Source organism: Chiloscyllium plagiosum, chromosome 12 (assembly GCF_004010195.1).
Source record: "Chiloscyllium plagiosum isolate BGI_BamShark_2017 chromosome 12, ASM401019v2, whole genome shotgun sequence".
Taxonomy (NCBI): Eukaryota; Metazoa; Chordata; class Chondrichthyes; order Orectolobiformes; family Hemiscylliidae; genus Chiloscyllium; species Chiloscyllium plagiosum.
Genome location: NC_057721.1, coordinates 77,852,213 through 77,878,974, shown reverse-complemented (window position 1 = coordinate 77,878,974; position 26,762 = coordinate 77,852,213). Strand labels below are relative to the sequence as shown.

Genomic DNA, 26,762 nt, shown 5'->3' with positions numbered 1-26,762 from the left:
CAACATTTCAACTCCCCCTCCCATTCTGCCGAGGATATGGAGGTGCTGGGCCTCCTCCACCGCCGTTCCCTCACCACCAGACGCCTGGAGGAAGCACGCCTCATCTTCCGCCTCGGAACACTTCACCCCCAGGGCATCAATGTGGATTTCAACAGTTTCCTCATTTCCCCTTCCCCCACCTCATCCTAGTTTCTAACCTCCAGTAACTCGACCTGTCCGGACTTGTCCGACCTGCCCAGCTCCTTTTCCACCTATCCACTCCACCCTCTCTTCCCTGACCTATCACCTTCATCTCCTTCCCCACCTACCTATTGGACAAGTTTACCACTGAGCTGCATATGGAGACTTACATAGAACATAGAATGTTACAGCGCAGTATAGACCCTTCAGCCCTCGATGTTGCGCCGACCTGTGAAAATAATCTGATGCCCCATCTAACCTACACTGTCCCATTATTATCCGTATGTGTGTCCAGTGCCCAAATCTTGGTCACAGGGATAGGTTTTAAAGAGATCCTAAAAGAAGATGGGAGGGACAGTGAGGTTTGTAGATAGAGTTCCAGAGCTTACAGTCTAGATATCCAAAGACATATTCACAATTGTGGCACAGTGAAAAATTGAGGATGCTCAGAAGGACAGAATTGGAAGAGAGCAGAGGTCTCAGAGCATTGTAAAACTGGAGGAGGTTAATAGACATAGGGGCAAAGTAGTGAAGTTAAAAACAGAAGTAGCTGGAAAAGCTCAGCAGGTCTGGCAGTGGAGAGAAATCAGAGTTAGCGCTTTGGATCCGGTGACCGTCCCTCAGAAATCATTCAACCTGAAACGTGAACTCTGATTTCTCTCCGCAGATGCTGCCAGACTTGCTCAGCTTTCCCAGCAGTTTCTGTTTTTGTTTCTGATCTTCAGGTGTTTTGGATTTTAAACCCATGGAATTATTTGGAAGCATAGATGGGAATCTTAAAAATTGAAGTGTTGTCAGTGTGGATCAGTGAGCAATAGAGAGTGAGAGGTGAGCAATACTTGATGTAAATTGGGATATAGGGAGCAGTTTGGGATGAGCTCAACTTTACAGAGGGATGCAAGATGGGAGAGCTGCCAGGAGAATTATTACAATGCCGTAGTTGAGACTGCAGGCAGCTTCAAATCTTCCTGATTTATACCCTTCAGTACTAGGCATAGTAATGGCATAGGCAATGAACTAACTATCAGGGGAAGCAGATTTTACAATCGTTTGAAGTTGCAATATTGTCACTCCTTCCACATCCCCTGCTCAAAAAAAAACTACCACAAGTAGCCGTAACTGGGAAGGCCTCCTGGATAATAAGATCAGATTGATGTCATACCTTTTCATCTGGCTTTTGTGGTCCATGAGATAAGCAGCCAATTTGTACTGAGTGACAGGAACAATTCATTTAGCAGCTGCACTTCACAGTTCCCAGTGCACTTCAACTTCCTGCACTGGGACTCTCTAATTTTCAAGTCAAGAAGGTCCAATAGTACCAGGCAGCTCTAGAATTAAGAGAGAGTCAGGACTGAGTTTGTGAACAATGAAGGAAGAGGCGTTGACACAATGATTGGCATATCTTTGGAACATCCAATTATATTCATTCTGATGTTTGCTCCATGTGGCAGTGTAAAAGACAAATGTGTGAATAGTAAGTTCCCAAAAATAATGGGTTTTAAGGTGTTTGTTGAAAGATCAGTATTGTCTGGGGCACTAAAGTTAGATTCCCTGCCCTTGATCGAAAGCATGTCATGGGATCTTTTACATCCAATGGCAGACTTTGTTCTTGGGTCCCTGAAGTGAGCCTTGAACCAAGGACCTTATGACTCTGGGGTGAAAGTGCTGCTCACAGAGCCAAATCTTTTTTAAGGAATAAAGTTAGACCTGCCACTTTAATTAGCGTCACCTCACTACTGTAGACTTTTTTATCTTCCACTCACCAACAGGAAATTCCAGGTGTACAGGATAATAACCTGGGGATCAGAGGGGGGAAAAAAAAATCAGGAGAGATTATCAACGCAACATGTGTTGGAGAAAGATTCATCAAGCTGTTATTTTGCTTTTTGGCTTGTGTGCGGAACACTTGACAAGAAGGTCTTGTGCTTCTAGGAACTCAGCCAGAATACCTTATCCTTACATGACCCTCAAATGGGGCCCTAATCTTATATTGTTTTCAGAAACAGGATTCTCAGTCCTCCTTGTAAAGAGAGAAGTCCTTTCATTTTGCAGTGTAGTTGTATACTTGGTGAATCTTATAGCACAAAATGAGGCTGTTCAGCCCATCATATTTGTACCCGTTCTGTTCAAGAATTACCAGTCAGTCTCGTTTCCCCTGCTCCTTGCTTTTTTTTCCTTTTTCAAACTGTTCTCAAATTTCCTTTTGAAGGTTCCTACTGACTCCGCTCCCCCACCCTTTCAGGCAATGCATTCCAGACTGTAAACAAATCGCTGTGCAAGAAAAAAACTCCTAATCTCCCCTCCGGTTCTTTTTGTCAATTATATAAAATGTCTGTCCTCTGGTTACCAACCGTCCTGCAAGTGGAAATAGTTTCCCCATATCCACTTAATCAAAACCTCTCAAGATGCTTTAAGAACGCAAAGAGCCATCAGAGCCCTCCCTAACCCAGCGAAAGATTGTGTCGTCAGCAAAGAAGTTGTCCCTCGGGCTAAAGGTTTTGAGCACTGAGAGAAGGCTGGACAAGAGTGCAATTCTGAAAGCACTGCATGAAAACTGTTTCTGAAATCCTGTGTTATAAAATCGAGTTTTGTCCCAAAACGTAAACGGCCCTGATTAACACTGAACAGCAAGCCGTTTTCATATGGGAGTGGGGAATACACAGTTGCTTTTCCCCAGAGCAGGGTAAGGATTGCTTTGACTATGCGGCGGATCGCTGGCTCAGTGGTTAGCACTGCTGCCTCACAGCACCAGGGACCCAGGTTCGATTCCAGCCTTGGGTGACTGTCTGTGTGGAGTTTGCACATTCTCCCATGTCTGCGTGGGTTTCCTCTGTGCGCTTCGGTTTCCTCCCACAGTCCAAATATGTGCAGGTTAGGTGAATTGGCCATGCTAAATTGTCCATGGTGGTAGATGCATTAGTCAGAGGGAAAAGTGTTTGGGTGGGTTACTCTTCGGAGTGTTGGTGTGGACTTGTTGGGCTGAAGGGCCTGTTTCCACACTGTATGGAATCTAATCTTTGGGAACTCAGATTGCCCAGGCAAGCATACTTATTATTGGGTGTTTAAAGAAACAAAGTAGCTTATTAGGGCATTAGTGTCATAGACTGATAGAGGTCTATGGCACAGGAAAAGGTCCTTTGGTCCATCACGTCCACTGCAGCCACATAACCATTTGAATGCCATTTTCCAGCACTTGGCCCATAGCCTTTTGTGTCTTAGCATCGCAAATGTACATCTAAATCCTTCTTCGATCTTATGAGGGTTTCTGCCTCTCCCCCATTTGCAGGCAGTGAGTTCTGGATTCCCACCACCCTCTGTGTGAAAAAGGTTTCCCTCAAATCCCCTCTAAACTGCCTGCACCTTACCTTAATCTGTATCCGCCACCACCACCACCACCAACTCCTGGTCATCAAGGGGAAACATTTGGTCCTCTCCACCCTGTCTATGCCCCTCATAACTTCTTACATCTCAAAGAATGTGGGCAATATCTTCCCACTCACCAAGTCTTTGACACTCAGGATTTCCAATAAGTATCTAAAGAATGTGCAGGTTAGGTGAATCGGCCATGCTAAATTGCCCGTAGTGTTAGGTGAGGGGGTAAATGTAGGGGAGTGGGTCTGGGTGGGTTGCGCTTCAGCGGGTTGGTGTGGACTTGTTGGGCCGAAGGGCCTGTTTCACACTGTAAGTAATCCAATCTAATCTAATCTAAATCTTTTGCTTTACAGGAAGTAAAGATATTGAGAAAATGTGCAAAGACCAGCATGAAATGAAAGGTTCTACGACAGTCCTGTGACAACAAGGTAGAAGATATGTCTTCCCTTCCATTTCATCCCACTGGGACCCTAAGTTACTCCACAAATAATAATAATAAAATAAGTGTGAGGTTGAGGCTGCTACCTGCAAGTGTTGTAAACAATCTCTTTGGAGCTTTCTGGGAAGGTGGGACAATAATGAAAATGGACAGAAGTTTGATTTTTGTCCTTAATTAATTTTGTGCACAGCTGCACACAGACACACCCTCTCTCTCTCTCCCTCTCTCTTTCTCTGTCTGTCTGTTTCTCTTTCTCCCTCACTCACTCTGTCTCTCTCTCTCTCCACCTCGCACCCTGTCTCTCACTCTCTCTCCCTGCTCTGTCTCTCAGACACACTCTGTCACTATTTCTGTCAACGGGCAGCACGGTGGCTCAGTGGTTAGCACTGTTGCCTCACAGCACCAGGGACCCGAGTTCACTTCCAGCCTCAAGCAACTGTCTGTGTGAAGTTTGCACATTCTCCCCGTGTCTGCGTGGGTTTCCTTCAGGTGCTATGGTTTCCTCCCACAATCCAAAGATGTGCAGGTTAGGTGAATTGACCATGCTAAATTGCCCAAAGTGTTAAGGGATGTGTAGGGTAGGTGCATTAGTCAGGGGTAAATGTAGGGTAGGGGAATGGGTCTGGGTGGATTACTCTTTGGAGAGTCTGTGTGGACTTGTTGGGCCGAAGGGCCTGTTTCCACATTGTAATCTCGCACTCTCTCTGCCACTTTCTGTCTCTCTCCATTCAGACTTGAAGTTCAACACTACCTCACACAGAGTTTGTGATCTCATCTGGAGGAGGCAGTAAGCTTAGACAAACCACCTGAGAGAAGGACATAAAAAGGAGCTTGCCTTGCCCTTCTCTAGTGCACTTCAGAGTAGTTGGTTTGACAAGAACATACACAGGGGAATGTAGAGTGGTTTAACATGCACCTCATCTCATTAAGGCCCAGCAAGAGAAATGAAGGAGCTGTGGGAATGTCTTAAGAAATGAAGAGGGGAAAAAGATAAAATATGTGCTGCATCCTGATGCTTTTCATTTGAGATTAAGAAACCTTGATGAGGGGCCAAGGCAAATAGTTGAGGAAGGGTCACTGAGAGAACCATAGGAGAGAAGATGAGGCAAGAAAGGAAGTTGTGACAAAGTCTTGTCAATCTAGATTTCCAATGTCTTTCTGACTGCAAGCTAAGGGAAGGAATTGTCTGCTTTGAAGTGTTGCCCAGAGTGAGTTAGTGCAGGTCATAGTGCAATCAGAGTTGATGTCAACAAAGTGAGGAGGGGGAATGGGATAAGTTGATTTATAGAGAAGCAAGGGAGATAGGCCCAGAGGAGCATTGACCATAAAGGACAGAAAGATTACAACCAAGAGACAAGTTTGGATAGAAAGGAAAAACAACCAATGGCATGACAATTGCTCCTCTGCAGTCCCCAGTACAGTATAGGTTACTGTCTGTACATTGTGCTCCCTGCCAGATATATAATCTGGTTTAGCCTCCCCGTGTCAAGACCAAAAGCCACATGAAGCATGCAGGAGATTAACTTTCATTTGGAAACAAGTTCAATCAGGTAACTAATGATTGGGCGTAGTCTAATAACCTGATCATACACCAATTAGAATTGTTTTTCAAACTTTACTGAAAAGGAATATTATACTCAGCTATCCCCCTAGCCTGTGCCCCATTGAAATAACTCACCAGCCTCCGTTTCTAATAACTAGCTCTAAATTCTGACTTGTAAGAGAGCTCTTATTAAAATACAAACCATCCAGACTCACAAACCATAATGGAAAGTAATACTTGAATTGCAGCTGTTGTTCTGGCAATGAATAGAAATGGATTTGGTTCATTGGAATTCTGTACAAAGAAAGTGAGCGCAAAGTGATTTGATCTGTGTGAATTTTACATGATGGGTGGCTCAGTGGTTAGCATTGCTGCCTCACAGCACTAGGGATCCCGGTTCGATTCTAGCCTCAGGTGACTGCCCATGTGGAATTTGCACATGCTCCCTGTGTCTGCGTGAGTTTCCTCCAGGTGCTCTGTTTTCCTCCTACCATTCAAAGATGTGCATTGGCTGTAGTAGAACACCCTAGTAGATTAGCTAGGGGAATGCAGGGTTATAGGGATAGGGAAGAGGGGTGACTGTGGGTGGGATGCTGTTTGGAGGGTCAGTATGACTCAATGGACCGAATGGCTTGCTTCCATACCGAAGGGACTCCTACAATTCTTGAAACTGTCCTCTTGGAATCCTACACTATAGGAGTCAATGGAAAAGGGTGAGACCTATGAAAATTTTATACAATTGGCATGATTGAGAAGTGTATTTGGATAATTGCAGTCCAGAAATGTGGGTGACTAAGAAAGGAGTCTTATTCATTCACATTTTGTGCAGTGGAATAAATGTATGATCCATTGGAATTCAATAAAGTGGGAGTGGTGGGAAGGGTGTTGGTCCATTAGAATTTTATACAATAGAATTAAATAGGAAGGGCGTTTAATATATTGGAATTATCACAATGGGTGTGAATGAGAAGGGGGTTTGAGCTTTTTGAGTTGTATGCAAAGGGAGTAAATGGGAAGAGGGTTCATCTATTGGAATTGTACATAACTTGATTGAATAAAAAGAGTGTTTCTATCACTGGAATCGTGTACAATTTGAATGAATGGGAAAAAGGGATTGCTCCATTAGCATTCTATACATTGGGAGTCTATACATTGCAATGAAGTGATTACAAAGTGACTGAGATGCAGAGTGAGGTATTTCAGAATACTTCACTTTTGGAAGGGATAGGCCAAAAGGAAAGGGAAGAAGGCTATTCGTCTTTGTTGAGATTTTGTTCTGTAAGCCTTATATAGTGTAGGGTAGTGTACAAATCAGCAAATTAGAGGCATGTTTAATAATGGGAAGACTGCATACAATCTTGGCATCCTATGTATGAAGAATATACTCCAGAGAGAATGCAAGGAATGCTCATTGGAAAGGCTTCTGATAAGAGCATTGACCAATTAAAGGCAGTTTGAGCTTGGTAGGTTGAGATTCCCAGGGATTGAGAAGAGTCAGCATTGAGTTGACGTTATTGAGATCTATAGGCTGGAGGTGGAAGATTTCTCAGCTGGGTGTGTTTAACTCAGGAAAGATTTCCCCATTAGATGTGTGTTTGGACCCAGTGTAGTGATGGGTGGGGGAATGGATTCAGCTTGGAGTATGGCCTACCACTGGCAGATTGGAGGCTGCGACAGAAACTGCTGGACGCTGAGGTGAGCTGTCTGAATGGCTCGTTGTGGTTCTCTAAGAAGCCTAGTGAAATATTGAGCCCTCTAACCCTCACCACATCACCCCCAACACTCCATCCCTCCCATACACACACCCACTCCCATACCTAACCCATACCAAGCCATGTTCCACCCATTCCTATGAATCCTTAGAGATCCGTGACAACTTTATGCCAACTTATGTCCCCACCTTTTGGCCATCACCCTCCATGCCAACTGGTGCAATATCTGCTATGTTAAGATGAAATAAAATGAAGATCTAAATACCTCAGTCTTTGCTATAATAAAAAAATTGCCATTATTAAAGTCCCATTCAAGACTTTTAAACCCCTTTACTAACTTGATCAATTATTGTGGGAAGCAGTCAAAGCTTCAATATGGGCAGAATAATAGCTGTTAGATAAATTTCAATAAATAGCTAATGTCATTAGTAGAACAGACTATTTCAACTCTCACTGACACAAGCAGGTTTGTTTGAATTTTTTCATGGATTAAGGATTTAACTAACTTCACAACTTGAAAGTTCTACAGCCCTTCTCTACCTTCCTTGAGTCTTTATCTCTATTCCTTAATGTTGTGGCTCCATCACTGCAGATTATGTGTCTTGCCACAACAAAAATGGTTCCTCTTTCAATTCCACACTGAGCTCAAATAGCCTTGTCGAGTTCTGGTTCTTACATTTGAGAGTCATCCTAATCTTCCAGGGGAAATGATGCCATATCTGGAAGTAGGATTCCAGGTCCAGATCTCACCCCCTCATATTTGAAGCTCAACAGAGACTTTTTGACTGTGAAAATCCAGCCTATGAAATTCTTAATGGATGATGACAGGGTAAATGCTGAAAATACGTTTCCTGTGGCTAGGAACTCCAGAACATGGCATCAGTTATTGAGGAGTGAGATGAGGAGAAATGTCTTCACTCATAGGATAGTGAAATTTGGTATTCTCCAGTCTAGAGAGCAAGCTATAATCAACTATTCACAATAGTCAAGACTGAGTTCAATGGGTTTCTGAATACTGAGGAAATTAAGGCTTATGTGGATTATACAGAAGGTGTAGTTAAAGTAGAGCACCAGCCATGATTGTGTTTGATGGCTGAGCAGGCTTGATAGGCCAAGTGGCTACTGTCGTTACTATTTCTTACATACAGTGTTCTGTTCTCAAATGTGAAGGAGATTAATGCCTGAATGGAATTCTGCACAGTGGGAGTAAAAGGGGAGCAATTAATTGATCTTACTTTCTAAAGCAAATATCAAGATTGATGTGTTATTAAATCCTGTTCAGTAAATTTCGTCGCTCTGTCTCCTTAAATGATCTCAGATCATGGTCAGTTTTGCCAGCCCTGGTTTTCTGGCTCATACATACTTATATCAACTGGTAAGAGCGATATTACCCACTTGATGCATTTCCGTCAACTGATGAACATCTGGTGCTTTGTTAGGATTCAGTCTCAGAAATGTGGACGGAAACTCTCATTAACTGAACATGAAGTTGAAAAGAAGAATTAGTGACAGTCTAGAACAGAAAACATGAGAAATAAATACTCAGGAAACGAGAACATAAGAATATTAGAAATAGAATCAGGAGTAGATCATTTAGCTTGCCAAGACTGTTCTGTTATTTAATAAGATCATGGCTGAACTTCAGATTTTACACAAATAGTGCAGGAAATTAAATGTTTCAAATATATAGAAATGATTGAAAATACTCAATGTCTGAACATCCACAGCTCTCTGGGGCAGAAAATTGCAAAGATTCGCCAAAGCTTCTGAGTGAAGTAATTCAACCTCATCTCAGTGGTTTACCTCAAATCTTAAGACTGTGCCCCTGTTCCTCTTCATGCTAGCCATGAGAAACATCCTGCATCTACTCTGTCAGTCCTCGTAAGAATTTTATTTGTTTGAATTGGATGACACCTCATTCTTCTAAATGGGAGAGAGATTACATTTAATCTTTCCTCTTTGACTTATCCATCTACAGAGAAACCTCGATTATTCGGCATTCAATTAACCAAATTTCAGATGATCTGAACAAGATCGCAAGGTCCCGATGTGTGGCTAACTGTGTTATCTGGCGTCAATTATCCAGCATTCGATTAACCAAAAGAAATACTCCCTGCCCATGTTCTTCGGATAATTGAGGTTCCTCTGTATACCAGGAATTAGAATGGTGAATCTACTACCTTTACGGAGATGTAGGTGCTTGGTTTCCAGTATGAAGGTCCTTTGGGGCAAGTGGCAAGCTGGTATTACCAGGTACACCCTCAGAAGTTCATGACAGGAATTGTCAATTGTCTGATTTACCTGCGGTAGATGGTATGATAGAAAGCTGAATATTAATGAGCTGTGATTTGCAGTTAATAAGGTTGTTAACAAGCAATAATCATCCTTATTAGGCAACTAACCACTGCATAATGAGAATCATGTCTTTCCATCCAGAACTTAGTTAAAAAGTATAACAAGTAGCTCCCAATGTTGAAGAATGCCTCCTGGGACTTCTTGTATGATTCTACCATTGAGATCCCAGCCTTGTTCCTTGTCACACATCATTTATTACACCTTTCCAACCTGAAAAAGACCCATCTATGACTACACTCTGCTTCCTGTTAGCCAGTCAGTGTTCCATCCATTCAACTGTACTGCCCCAAACACCATGAGCTTTTATTTTCCACAATAACCTTTCAGGCACATCATCAAAAGCTTTCTGGAAATTTGAGTTCAGTACATCTACCAGTTCACCATTATCCACATCATACATCTACCAGTTCACCATTATCCACATCATACATCTACCAGTTCACCATTATCCACATCATATGTTACTCTCTTGAAGAACTCCATAAATACACTAAGCATGATTTCCCTTTCACAAGCCCATGTTGAGTCTGCCTGCCTACCATGAATCTTTCTAATGACCCTGCTGTAATATTTTTAATAATGAACTCTAATGTATTTCCTAAGACAGATGTTAAGCTAACTGTTGTGGTTTATTGTTCTCTGTCTCCCTCCCTTTTTGAATATAGGAGTTATATTCCCTGTTTTCTATTCTGATGGCACCTTCCTTGAATCTTAGGAATTGTAGGAAATTAAAACTAATAGACAATAGACAATAGGTGCATTCTTAGGGGTTTCCCTAAGAAAAAGTGAGTGTAAAATTCAATAATATTATGGTTGCTGCTGTGTGGAGTCACCTTAGCTATGAGGTCATTGATTAATCCTATCGTGTTGCAGAACACAAAGTTAAGTATATAGCCAGCTCTCTGTTCTGCTCTAGAATATGCTGTTCTAGGAAGGTGTCCTAAAAATATTGTATGAACTCCTAGGCTGTCTTTGTCCATCTGATATTTCTTGGTGATATGTAAATTTAAATCCCCATGGTTCTCAGTGTACCTTCCTGACAAACTCCCATTATTTCCTCCCTTTTAGTCTGTCCTACAATGTGGTTACTGTTAGCAAGCCTGCACACTACTTCCACAAGTGACTTCTTGCTTTTATAATTTTGCATCCCTCCCGAACCATTTCTACATCCTGATTTCCTGAGCTGAGATCATTCCCCTGTATTGTGTTAATTCCATGTTAGTTTATCAGACCACACTGCCATATTTTACCTTGCTTCCTATCCTTCCTAAATATACCATTGCCTTCAATACTCAGGCCCCAGTCAATGTCATCCTGCAGCCAGGTCTCTGCAGGCAAATCAAAGTCATTTGTTTCTATTTGTACTCTCCATTCATCTGATTTGTTCAAAATGCTACATGCATAGCCTTTAGTTCTGTTTCTTTTGTTATCTTCATAACCTCTAGACTTATCCACATTTAGTTATCATTTCCAATATTAATGCTTTTTTCTTTCCTTGTCTCTACTCTTCCAAAATTGCATTCCTTGCTGCCACTATTTCGTCTTAATCCCTCTTCACTTTCCTTGTTGTGCACTTTGCTAGATAACAGGTTTCAGGTGTAGACCATCTCAGTGATACAGATCTCACTTTCCCCAAACTGGTAAGACTGCCCCATGAATCGGAACACACTTCGCCCACACCAGTCTTTGAAACATGCGTCATCTTTCTCATCTGATCTGATCTGTGCTAGTTTACTCATGGTTCAGGTAATCCAGAGGTTATGACTTTTGAGCTTCATAACGACTATGCAAAAATCTCATGCCTGGTCATTCATATTGACATGGATCATGACAAGAAGGGCGGCATGGTTGCTCAGTGGTTAGCACTGCTGCCTCACAAAGCCAGGGACCCGGGTTTGAATCCAGCCTCGGGTGACTGTCTGTGTGGAGTTTCCACATTCTCTCCGTGTCCGTGTGGGTTTCCTCCGGGTGCTCCAGTTTCCGCCCACAGTCCAAAGATGTGCAGGTCAGGTGAATTCGATGTTCTAAATTACCCGTAGTGTTAGGTGCATTAGTCAGAGGGAAATGGGATTGGGTAGGTTACTCTTCGGAGGGTTGGTGTGGACTTGTTGGGCCGAAGGGTCTGTTTTCACACCGTAGGGAATCTAATCTAATCTAACTGTATTCTTGCCCGTCCCCACTACAAGTTCATCTCCAACCCAAAGCATATTTCCTGAACCCTGGAATTAGGCAGACTGCACAACCAGCCTTTTGTTTTCTGATGCAGAGAAGAATGTAGAGTTACAGAGTTGTACAGCACAGAAACTGACCCTTCAGTCCAACTCGTACATGCCGACCAGATATCCTACAATGACTTAGTACCATTTGCCAGCATTTGGCCCATATCCCTTCAAACTCTTTCTATTCATATACTCATCCAAATGCCTTTTTTAAAACTTACAATTGTATCAGCATCTGCCACTTCCCCTGGCAGGTCATTCCATATGCGCACCATCATCTGCGTGAAAAATGTTGTCCTTCAGGTCTCTTTACTATCTTTCCCCTTTCACCCTAAACCTACATCCTCTAGTTTTGGACTCCCCTTCCCTGGGGAAAAGACCTTGGCTATTCATCCTATCCACGTCTCTCATGATTTTATAAACCTCTTAAGTTTGGTCAATGAACTTCACCATAATGTTGCTAACTACCACTGTTTGGTTCCCTATCCTAAGGAAGGATATGCTGGCATTAGATGAGGGTCACCCCAGAGGACATTTACAGGAATGGTCTGAGGATGAAGAGCTTGTCATATGAGGAGCAGTTGAGGACTCTGGGTCTGTACTCAATGGACTTTAGAAAGATGAGTAGGGGATCTGATTGAAACTTGCAGAATACCAAGAGGCCTGGATAGAGTGGTCATGGAGGCGAGGTTTTCTCCAGTAGGAGAGACTAGGGCCCGAGGGCACAGCCTCAGAGTGAAAAGACGACCCTTCAGAACTGAGATGAGGAAGAAATTCTTCAGCTAGAGAGAGCTGAATCTGTGGAACATATTGCCACAAAAAGTTGTGTGGGCCGAGATATTAAGACAGAGATTGATAGTGTCTTGATTAGTAAAGAAAACAAAGGCTATGGGGAGAAGGCAGGAGAATGGGATTGAGAAATATCAGCCATGATTGAATGACAGAGCAGACTCAATTGGCTGAATGGCATAATTCTGCGCCTGTGTCTGATGGTGGGGTATAAGAACTTCAGGGACTCTCGAGAAGAACACATTTCTCATGGAAGCATTTAAAAAAAGAATAGAAGTACTCCATTCAGTTATAGATTCTTAGAGTTATACGGCACAGAAGCAGACTCTTCAGACCAACTTGTCTGTGCTGACCAGACATCCCAATCTGACCTCATTCTATTTGCCAGCATTTGGTGCATATACCTCTAAACCCTTCCTAATCATGTTCACGTCCAAATGCCTTTCAAATGTTGCAGTTGTCCTAGCCTCCACCACTTCCTCTGGCAGCTCATTCCATACAAGCACCATCCTCTGCATGAGAAAGTTGCCCCTTAGGCCCCTTTTAAATCTTTCCCCTCTTACCTTAAACCAAATTACCTCTAGTTTTGGACTTCCCTAACCTGGGTAAAGGATCTTGGCTATTCACTCTTTGCATGCCCCTTACCCTTCAACGCTCCAGGGAAAATAGCCCACTCTATTCAGCTTCTCCCCATTGCTCAAACCCTCCAACATTCTTATAAATCATTTCTGCACCTTTTCAGGTTTAACAACATTCTTCCTGTAGAAGTGTGACCAAAATTGTATGTCATATTCCAAAGGTGGCCTCAACAATGTCCTGTACAGCTGCAACATGACATCCCACCTCCTATACTCACTGATCTGACCAGTAATGGCATGCATCTTTTTAATCACCTTGTCTACCTGCGACTCCACTTTCAAGGAACTATGTATCCGCACTCCCGGGGTCTCTGTTCGGCAACACTCCCAGGGCCCTGAGCCTGCTCCACCATTCAATGCCTGATCCCACTTTATCCCCATACTCTTAAATCCCTTTTGACCTAAGAACTATACTGATCTTTATATGTCATATTGTATAGACTTCTTGAAAACATTCAAATGTTTTGGTCTCAAACGTTTTCTGTAGCAGAGAATTCCACAGGCTAACCCTTCTTCGGGTAAAGAGATTACTCCTCATTTCCAACCTAAATGGTCTGTGCCATACTTTTCAACTGTGATTCCTCGTTCAAGGCTCCCAAGACATTAGGAACATGCTTTTGCTATTTGTTCTGGTCTAATGCTATTCGAATTGAATAGGTTTCAATGAGATTCCCCCTGTTCTTCTAAATTCCATGAACATAGTCCGAACTGAGCCAGTCTTTCTTCATCTCTCTGGTAAAACTTTGTTGCACCCCGATCATAACCACAACATCCTTCCTCAAATAAGGGGACCAAAACTGCACGCAGCACTCCAGGTGTGGTCTCACCAAAGCTCTGTTTAGTTGAAGCAAAACATCGCTGCTCCTGTACACAAATCCCCTCGCTATGAAAGATTTCTTTATAGGCCACTAACCTACACAGGGATTGGACGTGTGGTATGAGCATCTCTTGATGCTAGTTAAATCCAGCTGTAGATGAGGCCTTTATGTGGACATCATTTTCCCACTTTATGGATCCAGTTGTCCCACTGGAAGCCAGGTTCCCCCAGCAATACCCCCACTGCTGGTTCAATTGCAGTGGCAGCAGGGTTCTGATTGTGGATGACCCAAAGTGATGCCCAAGTCAATTGAATGGACCCCCCCCCCCCCCGCCTCCAAACCCCACAAAGCACATGGCAAGGGGGGATTAAAGTCCAGCCTCATTCTTCTGTTTATAAAGCCAAACAGCTCATATACCTTTTTGATCACTTCCTTAACCTGTCCTGCCTGTCTTCAACAGTGTGTACCCCAGGTCTCCCTGTTACTGCACACACCCCGTTCCTTTCACATTGTAGTCTTTATATTTCCATTCCTTGTCTTTGCAACCAAAATGAACTATTTTACATTAAGTCAGCGTCAAGTTTCATATACCACATATTTGTCCTTTCTGCTCACCTGTGCTTATTCCTCACCCTGGTAACACTTCGAAACTTTGGCGTCATCTCAAATTCTGCAATTGTGCCAAGTACACCCAAGTCTTCTTTTTGGTTGGGGAAGTGGTTAATGTAAATTGAGAAAAGTTGTGATATTACCATTGATCTCTGGAAAATGCTGGGATCTCCCTCCAATCTAGAAAGTGCTAACTATATATAAAATGTGTATATGCAGATAAATACTGTACTTGATTTAAAATAATTGGCAGAGGAACCAATTTAAAATATTTCATAAAATGACGATGGTGAGATGGAATCCATTTTGTTCATTGTGTGGTTTTTGTTGCTTAGCAACCAGCATAAGCTATGGTAGAATCTGTCCCCTCAAAATGGCTCCCTCTCTCGTATTCTGTTATTTATTGTTATTATTATTTATGGAGAGGGAGCTCCTTTTCAGTGGAGCTGAGTATAAAAGCAAATAAAAAATAAAGCCATAGAGAAAAACTTTTGCCATCAAGTTGTAATTCTCAAAGATTGTCCCGTAACCTCCATGAATTAATGATTAATTTCCAGGGCTATGCTTTGAGACAGTATACATTGGAAAGGTCTCTTTCTTTTACTCATAGTTTATAAAAGTATTAGGGATATAAAAATATTTTTGAGATAAAAGGAATCCCTCCGATTGACATCGGTCAGAATCTGTCCAGTTCAGAGTCTGTTTGCCTTTTCTTCAGGAAAGGGAAGCTAGTGTTGAGGCGGGGGGTGAATGTTTTAAGAGCAAACGGATTTTGGAAGTGTACGGGACGGGGAGCCGAGCTTATTGTGGTGGAACCTCCAAGAATATGCTTGCTAGTGTTGGCAGCACTCAGTTGTCACTGGGAGAACTGATTTATGGATAGCTCCTGTGGGGGCCGAATGGGATTATTTCCAAAGGCATAACAATGGTAAGTGTTCCTCACCACAGCAAGCTGCAGAAACCAAGGACAGGGCCAAGATTGGTTCATTTAATGAGCCGGTGCAGGCACGATGGGCTGAAAGGCTTCCTTCTGTGTTGTAGCCATTTTGTGATTCAGCAAGGTATTTATGACAGAAGCATAAACAACAGCTGGGTTTTATAAAACCTGAATCAACGACAACTTGAATCTTCACTGTGCTTTTAAAATCATAAAAGCACACAAAGGCGCTTTGCAATGAGAGTTTTAAAAAAAGACATATTAAGTGGGAGACATCAGGAGAGGTAGCTAAAACCTTGCTCAAAGAAGAGAAGGAAAGATGAAAAGTCAAAGAGGTTTAGAGAGCTATTGTAGTCTCTATAATCAATGCCAAATGATCAGCCTAATTGAGTCACCACAGACCCGCGGGCTTTTTAGTACAGGCTAAAATAATGAAATCAACCTTCAGGGACAGACTTAATCAATTTTTTTCTGACTAGGAAAGGGAAGATTGGGAGGCAGTAGGATTGCTGATTCTTGGGTTCTCCAGGGATTAGATAATGTAGACCAATAGATTGGCCTGCGTTTGAAGCAGAGTAAATTCAGAACCAACCTGTGGAAACATTGGGTTGACGTGGACCTTATTTTGTGGCGAACTGCAAGTTGCTCAGAGATTTCTGGAAGGATTCTACCCGCGAGGCCAGGCAATACTTTTAGCCAATCTAAACAAATGAGCCCAATCAACTGCCCCACCCCTAAAGTACCCCTTACATTTTGCAACATGTTACGGTTTGCAAACCAACGTGCCACTCTGTAGATATCTATCGGAAGACTGGCATCCCTTAAATCTGCCCATTTTTGTGGTTGCCATGTGGCTGGGCAAGTGATGGCTGTCTGGCATTGCCCCTCACTGACTATGAAATGACACAATAGCCACAGAATCCACACTGTCCCTGGCACAGAGCTGGAGTGGTTGACACTTCCCCACGCATACAGCCCCATTCCTTTACCCTCATTTAACCACCAGGCCGCACACTTTACCTGTCCTTAGCTACCCACTTGGAGTCCCTGCTGCTCAGTCCCCAGTACCCAGTGGTCAGCTGTATATTGTTATTGTCCTGAGGGGTATCATCACATATAGGCAAGCAATCATACAGATCCAAAGTTAAAAATCACACAACACCAGGTTATAGTCCAACAGGTTTAATTGGAAGCACACTAGCTTTCGGAGCGACGCTCGTTGGACTATAACCTGGTGTTGTGTGATTTTTAACTTTGTACACCCCAGTCCAACACCGGCACCTCCGAATCATGAAGACAGATCCAAATGTGACTTCTTATTGGCAGACAGAATGGAGCACAAGGAAACAAATACAGGCTGCATTTCGTACCAACAATGTGAACCAATTATTGAGGCTCGACCTTGATCTTCATGATGGTCTGCAGCATCCAGCTCGCACCTCACATCAGGTCCTGTCTGCCTTGTAGCTCCCAATGCAGCTGAGCTCCAACATGCACAACGACAGCTTCCTCCAGCGCAGGGTCCTCCTCCTCTTCCCCTCCAATGACGGCTCCCATTTCTCCAGCTCCTCGGCATCTATCACATCACCTCAAACTGTGCACAGCACAGTGCACCAGGATGGTACAGCACACTCTGTCTACACTATACTGAGAGACCTTCTCCCACCCAGAGCATTCCAAGTTGTGGAACTGGACATTCAGCGGCTCTCCTATTTGCTCCCCCACACCCTGATTAGATTATTTTAGATTACATTACAGTATGGAAACAGGCCCTTCGGCCCAACAAGTCCACACCGACCCGCCGAAGCGCAACCCACCCATACCCCTACATTTACCCCTATACCTAACACTACGGGCAATTTAGCATGGCCAATTCACCTGACCTGCACATCTTTGGACTGTGGGAGGAAACCGGAGCACCCGGAGGAAACCCACGCAGACACGGGGAGAACGTGCAAACTCCACACAGTCAGTCGCCTGAGGCGGGAATTGAACCCGGGTCTCTGGCGCTGTGAGACAACAGTGCTAACCACTGTGCCACCGTGCCGCCCACCCTGGTTGCAGTTTGTGCATCGACATGGTGAAGGTGCTCAGTGACCAATACCTTCTTCCAAAACGGAGTGCCCACTGCACAGTGATCCCTCCCAACCCAGACCTATATCAACCATTCCACTTTCAATTGCACACATTAGAGTCCATTGCCATACTTGTATGCTTCATAATGCAGCAGTGTTCCCCTAATTTCAGAACATCTTTGGAAGTTCTACAAGTGAAGGGTCACTTTACCCACCATTCTCTTCCTTCTAAATCATTGCCATCTCAATGATGTCAAGGTTAGTGGCAATATTAGGGTCACATGCACCGAAGGCATGTTTCAATCACCTTTGATGTATTGCACACTTAGTATTGTGAATGGTGAAGAAATATTTGCAAATGAAAGCTAGCTGGGTTTGCAAATGCTTGCTACGTGAGGTTGACCCTTCAATGTCCAGCAGACCCAGATCCCAGGCTTTTGCCCATCAAACTGACACTGACCTTGCTCGCCCTGGGCATGTCCCAGTCAGTTTCTATTCACACGCCGCACTCTTGAGAATGGAAAGTGATGTCAGGAAATGCAGTTTGTGTTGGACATCATCAGCACTGTACTCTGCCTGATCACCAGGTATACCACCACCCCAAATGAGCTTCCATTTTCACCATTCCATCATTCTACCTCAACTGCCATTTTTCACCTATCCCCACCATGTGGAGACTCACCACATTGAATCTAGCCTCCAAATGTTCTCCCTGCCCCTTGAACACCAATATTGCACCTTGATACACACCCTGGTCCTATGTTGGAGGCCACGGTGGTGGTCACTGCCACTAACACCTTCTCCCACCGTCTGCTTCCAGTGCTGTTCCACTTAGCCTCTCCATTCAAATCGTGAGTTCCCCATCATAGAGAATCACAGAACCCCTATAGTGTGGAAACAGGCCATTTGGCCCAACAAGTCCACACAGACCCTCCAAAGTGTAACCCACTCAGACCCATTCCCCTAACCTATTACTCTACATTTAACCCTGACTAAGGCACCTAACCTATACATGCCTGGACACTATGGGCAATTTAGCATGGCCAATCCACCTAACCTGCACATCTTTTGACTGTGGGAGGAAACTGGAGCACCCAGAGGAAACCCACGCGGACACGGGGAGAATGTGCAAACTCCACACAGACAGTTCCCTGAGCCTGGAATTGTACCCAGGTCCCTGGTATTGCTATAAATCCCACATCAGTCAGACCCAACATTTCAATGAGCAAGTGAAGGGAACAAGCTGGCTGGGAATTCAGAGTGTATCGATGCATTCAAAAAGAAATTTGACGGAATTCTTTTCGAAAATGAAATTCTGAGGTGGTGTTTGTGGGTGGCTTGTGACATGACTCAGTGACTTTAGACCTTTTTTGGAATTTGGTAACTAGTGTCACCTCTGCACTGTTCTGGTACATCTATCGGTTTCAATTACAGTGCTTTAAAATGTCTGCTCCATTTTTACAGCTCAAGCTTCCAGTGATTTCAACACTTTGTTCCCTTTTTCTCTGAGGTCCATACCTGGGCTCAACTCACCATGTGCTTCCTTTGTCTGTTCTTCTCCGTTTTAAAACTGCTGTTGTTTTGATTTTTTTAAAGTTCCAAAACAATGCAACAGCATATAAAACAGTAATTGCTGCTCCTGGAATTCGAGGAAATCACCTCCAGCACCTAAAATACCACAAAAAAAGAGTAGCTTTTACAGCCAGAAATATTTCCTGTCCCCCAATTTGATTGAGTTTTTTGACGAAGTAACCAAGAGGATTGATGATGGCAGAGCGGTGGATGTAATCTATATGGACTTCGGTAAGGCGTTCAACAAGGTTCCCCATTAGCAAGGTTAGATCTCACAGAATACAGGGAGAACTAGCCATTTGGATATAGAACTGGCTCAAAGGTAGGAGACAGACAGTGGTGGTGATGGAGGGTTATTTTTCAGACTGGAGGCCTGTGACGAGTGGAGTGCCACAAGGTTCAGTGCTGGGTCCTCTACTTTTTGTCATTTACATAAATGATTTGGATGCGAGCATAAGAGGTACAGTTAATCAGTTTGCAGATGTCACCAACATTGGAGGTGTGGTGGATAGCAAAGAGGGTTACCTCAGAGTACAATGGGATCTTGACCAGATTGGCCAATGGAGTTTAATTCAGATAAATGTGAGATGCTGCATTTTGGGAAAGCAAGTCTTAGCAGGACTTATATACTTAATGGTAAGGTCCTAGGGAGTGTTGCTGAAGAAAGAGACCTTGGAGTGCAGGTTCACATTTCAAGTTCGGTGTGACTCTGCTTCAGTCTTATTGGACTCGAAATGAAACTTTCTTTCTCTCCGCATGGATGTGCCAGACCTGCTGAGTTTCTCCAGCATTCTCGGTGTTTGCTTCTGATTTCCAGAGTCCTTTGCATTTATTTGAGTGCTTATGTTCAGAACCGGCCTTGCCATGTGTAGATCGTTAGGTTTTGGTGCGACCTCACTATTTCTTGATGCGTATTTCATTTTAGTTTGAGAAGAATGTTAACTCTGCCGGATGGGAAACTCTGAGGCAACGTGAAGGTGCAGGTTTTGTTTTGGGTGGTCTTTGCAACATCTCAGAGCTCGTCGTCTTGCGGCCTTGTCATCTCATTGAAAGCATGATATGACACAAGCTTTGGGTCTACCCAGTGTACAGCAGAATGTTGGCAATTGGCCATTCAGCTCCTATTTAGTTAGATCATGGCTGATCTGTACCATTACTCCATCAACCCAATCTTGGTCCATAACCCTTCATAGCCTTGCCATTAACAAAAGTTGATTAATCTCGATTTTGATGCTTTCATTTGATTCCTCAACCTCAACAGGTTCTTGGGGGAACATTTCCATTACCCTTTGCATGAAGATGTCTTTCTTGGCATCACTCCTGAACAATTCCGCTCTAATTTTCAGGGTAAGTCCACTTGTTTGGGTCTCTCTGCCCGGCCATTCAGTGTGGCTGCGCTTTCAGCTGCCTATTTCCTAAGCTCTGGAATTCCTTCCCCAGACCTTTTGACCACTCATTCCTCATTTCAAATCTTCCTTAAAACTGACCTCTTCAACTAAGCTTTTGGTCGTGTCCGAGTAATTTGGGATCAGTCTGTTTTGGTAAGCACCGCTGTGCAGCACCTTCTACCTGAACTCTGTTAGTGGTGCTAATTAAGTACAAGTTAGGGGCTCCTGTGAAACACTGGTAGTTTCCGTACCTCTGAACCTGGAAGCCCAGGTTCAAGCCCTACCTGCTCCAGAGGGGTAGTGACATCCCTGAACAGGTTTATTTAGAAAATCTAACATAAATGCAAGTTGTTTTTGATGCTGCTGATGAGCATCATCTAGCTGAGCCAGAGTCAATGAGATATTCAACTGTGTAATGTACAATGATAGCCAAAATCCATGATTATCAGCAGGATGAAAAGAAAAAAAAAATGTGTCTATATAGCACTTCTTGTGGCCCACCAGGTCTCTCAAAGCGTTTGGCAGCCAATCAAGTGTCTTTTGAAATGTTATAAAGACAGAAATCCAATAATCAATTTGCATACAGGAATCTCCCACAAACAATGTTCAGATTATAAAAGATAATCTGTTATTGTGACATTAAATGAGGTGGACAAATTGGCCAGGACATCAGGGAGTACCTCCTGCTCTTCTGAATAGTCTTGTTGGATCTTTCATATCTTACCAAGCAAACAACCCTTCACAATCATCTTTTGATGAGATCTTGTATTTTCCAACTGCCATTCTTGTGGTATCAGATTACCTACAGCATGGAAACTAGACCATTGGCCAAACAAGTCCACACTGACCCTCTGAAGAGTAATCCAGCCAGACTCATTTTCTCTCCATTTACCACTGACTAATGCACCTAATACTATGGGCAATATAGCCAATTCACCTGACCTGCATATCTTTTGGAATGTGAGAGGAAACCAGAGCACCCGGAGGAAGCCCACACAGACACTGGGAGCCCTTCCTGAAGAAGGGCTTATGCCTGAAACGTTGATTCTCCTGTTCCTTGGATGCTGCCTGACCTGCTGCGCTTTTCCAGCAACACATTTTCAGCACTGGGAGAATGTGCAAACTCCACACAGACAGTTGCTCGAGGCCAGGTTCAAACCCGGGTCCTTGGTGCTGTGAGGCAGCAGTGCTAACCACTGAGCCACTGTGCTGTCCTGCCACTTCTGCCAGGATATGGCTCAGGGTAAGTCTGTTTGAGGAAGCTCATTACCATCAATTCTCTTTTGTTGCTATTTTGTCTAGGGCCTGTCTATTGTATGGTGGACCATACACTATCACAGAGACTTGACAGATGTGGCACTGCTCCTAGTTAACAAGCTGGTGTATTGCATGATATAAATAAGTACGACCATATGAGTAGTCAGGCATAATTACTAAGATTCGCGGGAACTGTACAGAATACATCTGCTCTCTCTGAAGACTGGTATCCAACTCAAATTAAGGGAGGCAATTGTTATGTTCTCATAACACCTTTTAACAAGAGACCCAGTAATGTTCTGGAGATCTGGATTTGAATCCAGCTGTGGCAGATGATGGAATTTGAATTCAATAAAACATCGGAAATTAAGAGTCTAATGGTGACCATGAAACTATTGTCAATTGTCAAGGAAAAAAAAACCCATTTGGTACACTAATGTCATAGAGTCATAGAAATGTACAGCATGGAAATAGACCCATTGGTCCAACTCGTCCACGCTGACCAGATATCCTAAGTTAATCTAGTCCCATTTGCCAGCACTTGGCTCATAGCCCTCTAAACCCTTCCTATTCATGTACCCATCCAGATGCCTTTTAAATATTGTAATTGTACCAGTCTCCACCACTTCCTCTGGCAACTCATTCCATACATGCACCACCCTCTGTGTGAAAAAGTTGCCGCTCAGATTCTTTTTAAATCTTTCCCCTCTCACCTTAAACCTAGGCCCTCTAGTCCTTTAGGGAAAGAAACTGCCATTCCTACCTGGTCGGGCCTACACACAAGTATAGACCCAATAACAATGGGACTGATTCTTAAATGCCCCCTGGGTAATGAGGGATGGACAGTAATTGCTGGCCTAGCCAGTGACGCCCACATCCCACAAATAAATAAAAAAATACTGTGGAAGTCTGAAACACAGATTGGGGATGCTGCAGAACCTCAGCAGGCCTGGCAGAGAGAAAAACACACTTAACGTTTTGAGTCCTGTTCTTCAAAGTTCTATAGAACTCTCATCTCCACCTATGGACTGAGTGTGATATCGGAATGGGTGGAGCTCAATGTTCTGTGACTCTTAACTCTTTCTGAACCATCATCTCATTCTGTTTTGGAACTATGCAGTGATGACTTTGTCTAATGAGTTTTATTTAGTCCTTAAAAATGTCTGTGTGCTCAGGTTTCTTTCTTCCAATAACTTTCCTTCACTCTGAGTCCATGCCCAGGCTTAATTAATCAAGCACAGTAAACATCAATGGTAAACAGTCTCTCATAATTGAACACAATGATCGAACAGCTCAGATAGTGCATTGCTTCACTATTGCACTGGGAAGTTAGCCTCAGTTTTTATACTGAAGAGCTCTAGAATGGGATTTGAATTCAGAGGCAAGTAAGCTACCAACTGAGACATGGCTGAGGCAGCACCTGTTTTCTACTGTGTCACTGACCAACAGGCTCCAAGATTATTAGAGGCACTGGCTTAACCAGTCCCAATTTACTCATTACAGCTTGAAGAGAGTAATAGCTATAATTTACATTTATCTACCACCTTTAACATAGTAAAAATGCAACGTGATGCTTCATAGGAATCCTAACAAAAAGACTTCAACATTGAAAATATTTGGGCAGATGATCCCCTGGATTAGCATTTCAAAGAAACATCTTGAAGGAAGAGGCAGAAGAAGAAAGCTAAGAAGGCTTAGGTTTGGAATCCCAAAAGGCCCTGGCAACTGGTAGCCAAGAGGACAATTTGGAGGAATACAAATATCTTAAAAGGTTGGAAGACAGAGTGAAAGGGGGGGGGGGGTGTGGAGGTGAGGTCAAGGTGGGATGAGACATTCTTTAAAATTTGCACAGCACCTGTCATGATGTTAGGTCACCTCAAAACACTCTCTACCATTGTTAGGTATGAAATACGGCTACCAATTTGCAGCAAGGGGTAATAGGTAACACAATGGTAACATCATTGGGCTAGCAATCTAGAAGTACAGGCTGACACTGTTCTTATAGGTTCAAACCCCACCATCGCAGATGGTGAATTCAAAACTCAGGAATTTTGAAAAAAATCACTCGTCTAATGGTGAGCATGTAACCACTGTCCATTGTTGTAGAAACCCATCTGGTTGACTAATGTCCTTTACAGAGTGAAATCTGTCACTCTTACCTGGCCAAATGTGACTCTAGACTCATAGTAATGTGGTTGACCTTTAGCTGCTCTCTGAACGATTAGATTAGATTAGGTTAGATTCCCTACAGTATGGAAACAGGCCCTTCAGCCCAACAAGTCCACACTGACCCTCTGAAGAGTAACCCATCCAGACCCATTCCCTTACATTTACCCCTGATTAATGAACATAACACTATGGGCAATTTAGCATGACCAATTCACCTGACCTGCACATCTTTGGTTGGTGGGAGGAATCCGGAGCACCCAGAGGAAACCCACGCAGCTTTGGGGAGAATGTGTGGGATGGGCAATAAATACTAGCCTAGCCAACAATACCCTTCCCATGAAATGGGCATTCTACTCAATGCATAATCCAAATGGGAGCACCCGTGGCAGTGCAGCACTCTCTCACTATTGCACCGTAGAGTTTGTGCTGAGACCAAAGGGGTCAGACAGGAAAATGGAATCAAAACCAGAATCAGTTTGACCGTGATCTTACCGAATGGCAGTTCTTTTATAGAAAGGATATTATTAAGTTGGAGAGGGTTCAGAAACAATTTACCAGGATGTTGCCGGCAATGGAGGGTTTAACTTATAGGGAGAGGCCGGATAGGATGGGGCTTCCTTCACTGAAGTGTGGGAGGTTGAGGGGTAACCTTTTAGAGATTTATAAAATCATGAGGGGTATAGATAAGGTGAATGGCAAGGGTCTTTTCACTTGGGTGGGGAATTTCAAGATGAGGGAATATATTTTTAAGGTGAGGAAGGAAAGATTTATAAAAGAATTGAGGGGCAATGTTTTTAGACAGATGGTGATTCATGTGTGGAAAGAACTTGCAAAGGAAGTGGTGGATGCAGGCATAGTTGCAATGTTCAAAAGACATTTGGATAAGTTCATGAACAAGGAATGTTTGGAGGGATATGGGCAGTACACAGGCAAGTGGGATTATGGTCGGCCTGGACTGGTTGGGCCGAAGGGTTTGTTTCCATGCTGTACAACTGAGCTGTTGATGTTCTTTTTGTGCTGAATCTTGCTTTTTTTACAGCTAGTGCAAGTTGTGTTGGGTTTTTTTTGGAGGAATTCTTGCTACGAGGCTTGGTGAGTTTTCTCGCCAAATCTTACCAAATACACCTCAGTAAACACCATCCCGATAGTGCCCCCATGTCTGATTTCTACCCCAACTTAAGATGCGCTGTTCCGAGAACAGATCAACACAAAAGGTTTACAGCCCTGAATGCTCATGCCAGGTTTTTTTGAAGATACTGCTGAACACCTGGACATTGTTGGCAGTTTGGCATCACCCTTCACTGGCAGTGTAATGGCACAGCAGCCATAAAACCACGCTGCTCATGGCACACAGGTTGACACTCCCTTCTACATCTCACACCCACCACTGCTTAACCAGAAGGCCACTCAGTTTACTTAACCTTATCTATATCTTATCTCAACTTATATCTCTCTGAGTCTCTACTCCTCTCTCTGCATTGCCCAGTGATCACCCTCAGATTGTCATTGTCCAGTAAGGGAACATTGCATACAGACTAGTAATCGGATGGTTCCAAATGTGACTTTTTATTGACAGAGAGCAAAGGAAACAAATACAGGCTTCAGGTTGTCCCCACAATGTGAACCAAATATTGAAGCTTGACCTTGGTCTACATGATGGTCTGCAGCACCCAGCTCACATCTCACACCAGGTCCTGCCTGCCTTGTAGCTCCCAATGCAGCTGAGCTGTGACATCCACAAAGAGAACTTCCTTCAGCGCAGGGCCCTCCCCTTCCTCCAGCTCCTCACCATCTATCACATTGCCTCGTTGTCCTTCCAGTTGTGCAGAGCCTGACGTCGATGGTGGGCAAATTGTTCGAAGGAATCCTGAGGGACAGGATTTCCATGTATTTGGAAAGGCAAGGTCTGATTAGGGATAGTCAGCATGGCTTAGTGCATGGGAAATCATATCTCATGAACTTGAACTTGAACAAAGAGGATTGATGAGGGCAGAATGGTGGATATGATCTATATGGACTTCAGTAAGGTATTCGACAATGTTCCCCATGGGAGACTGGTTAGCAAGGTTAGAACTCATGGAACACAGAGCGAACTAGCCATTTGGATACAGAACTGGCTCGACGGTAGAAGACAGAGGGTGTTGGTGGAAGTTGTTTTTCAGACTGGAGGCCTATAGCCAGTGGAGTGCCACAAGGATTGGTACTGAGTCCACTACTTTTTGTCATTTATATAAATGACTTGGATGTGAGCATAAGAGGTATAGTTAGTAAGTTTGCAGATGACACCAAAATCGGAAGTGTCATGGACAGTGAAGAAGATTACCTCAGATTACAACTGGATCTTGATCAGATGGGCCAATGGGCTGAGGAGTGGCAGATGGAGTTTAATTCAGATAAATGTGAGGTGCTGCATTTTGGGAAAGCAAATCTTAGCTTGGGGACATTTAAGAGACTACTGGACATGCAGCGGTCACAGAAATTTGAGGGTGCATACATGAGTCAATGGTCGGCACAACATCGTGGGCTGAAGGGCCTGTTCTGTGCTGTACTGTTCTGTGTTCTATCTACCTGCGATTCCACTTTCAAGGAGCTATGAACCTGCTCTCCCAGGTCTCTTTGTTCAGCAACACTCCCTAGGACCTTACCATTAAGTGTATAAGTCCTGCTAAGATTTGCTTTCCCAAAATGCA

General features: G+C 43.6%; 1 long non-coding RNA gene across 9 annotated transcripts in view; it reads left to right on the top strand.

Moving 5' to 3' along the window:
* LOC122555422 overlaps positions 1–26,762 on the top strand; it is a 324,887-nt gene that overhangs the window by 212,877 nt on the left and 85,248 nt on the right. For all 9 annotated transcript variants that reach the window (XR_006313267.1, XR_006313270.1, XR_006313266.1 and 6 more), the window contains one exon: positions 3,906–3,980. This is a non-coding gene — a long non-coding RNA (uncharacterized LOC122555422). The remainder of the gene's footprint in view (positions 1–3,905; positions 3,981–26,762) is intronic.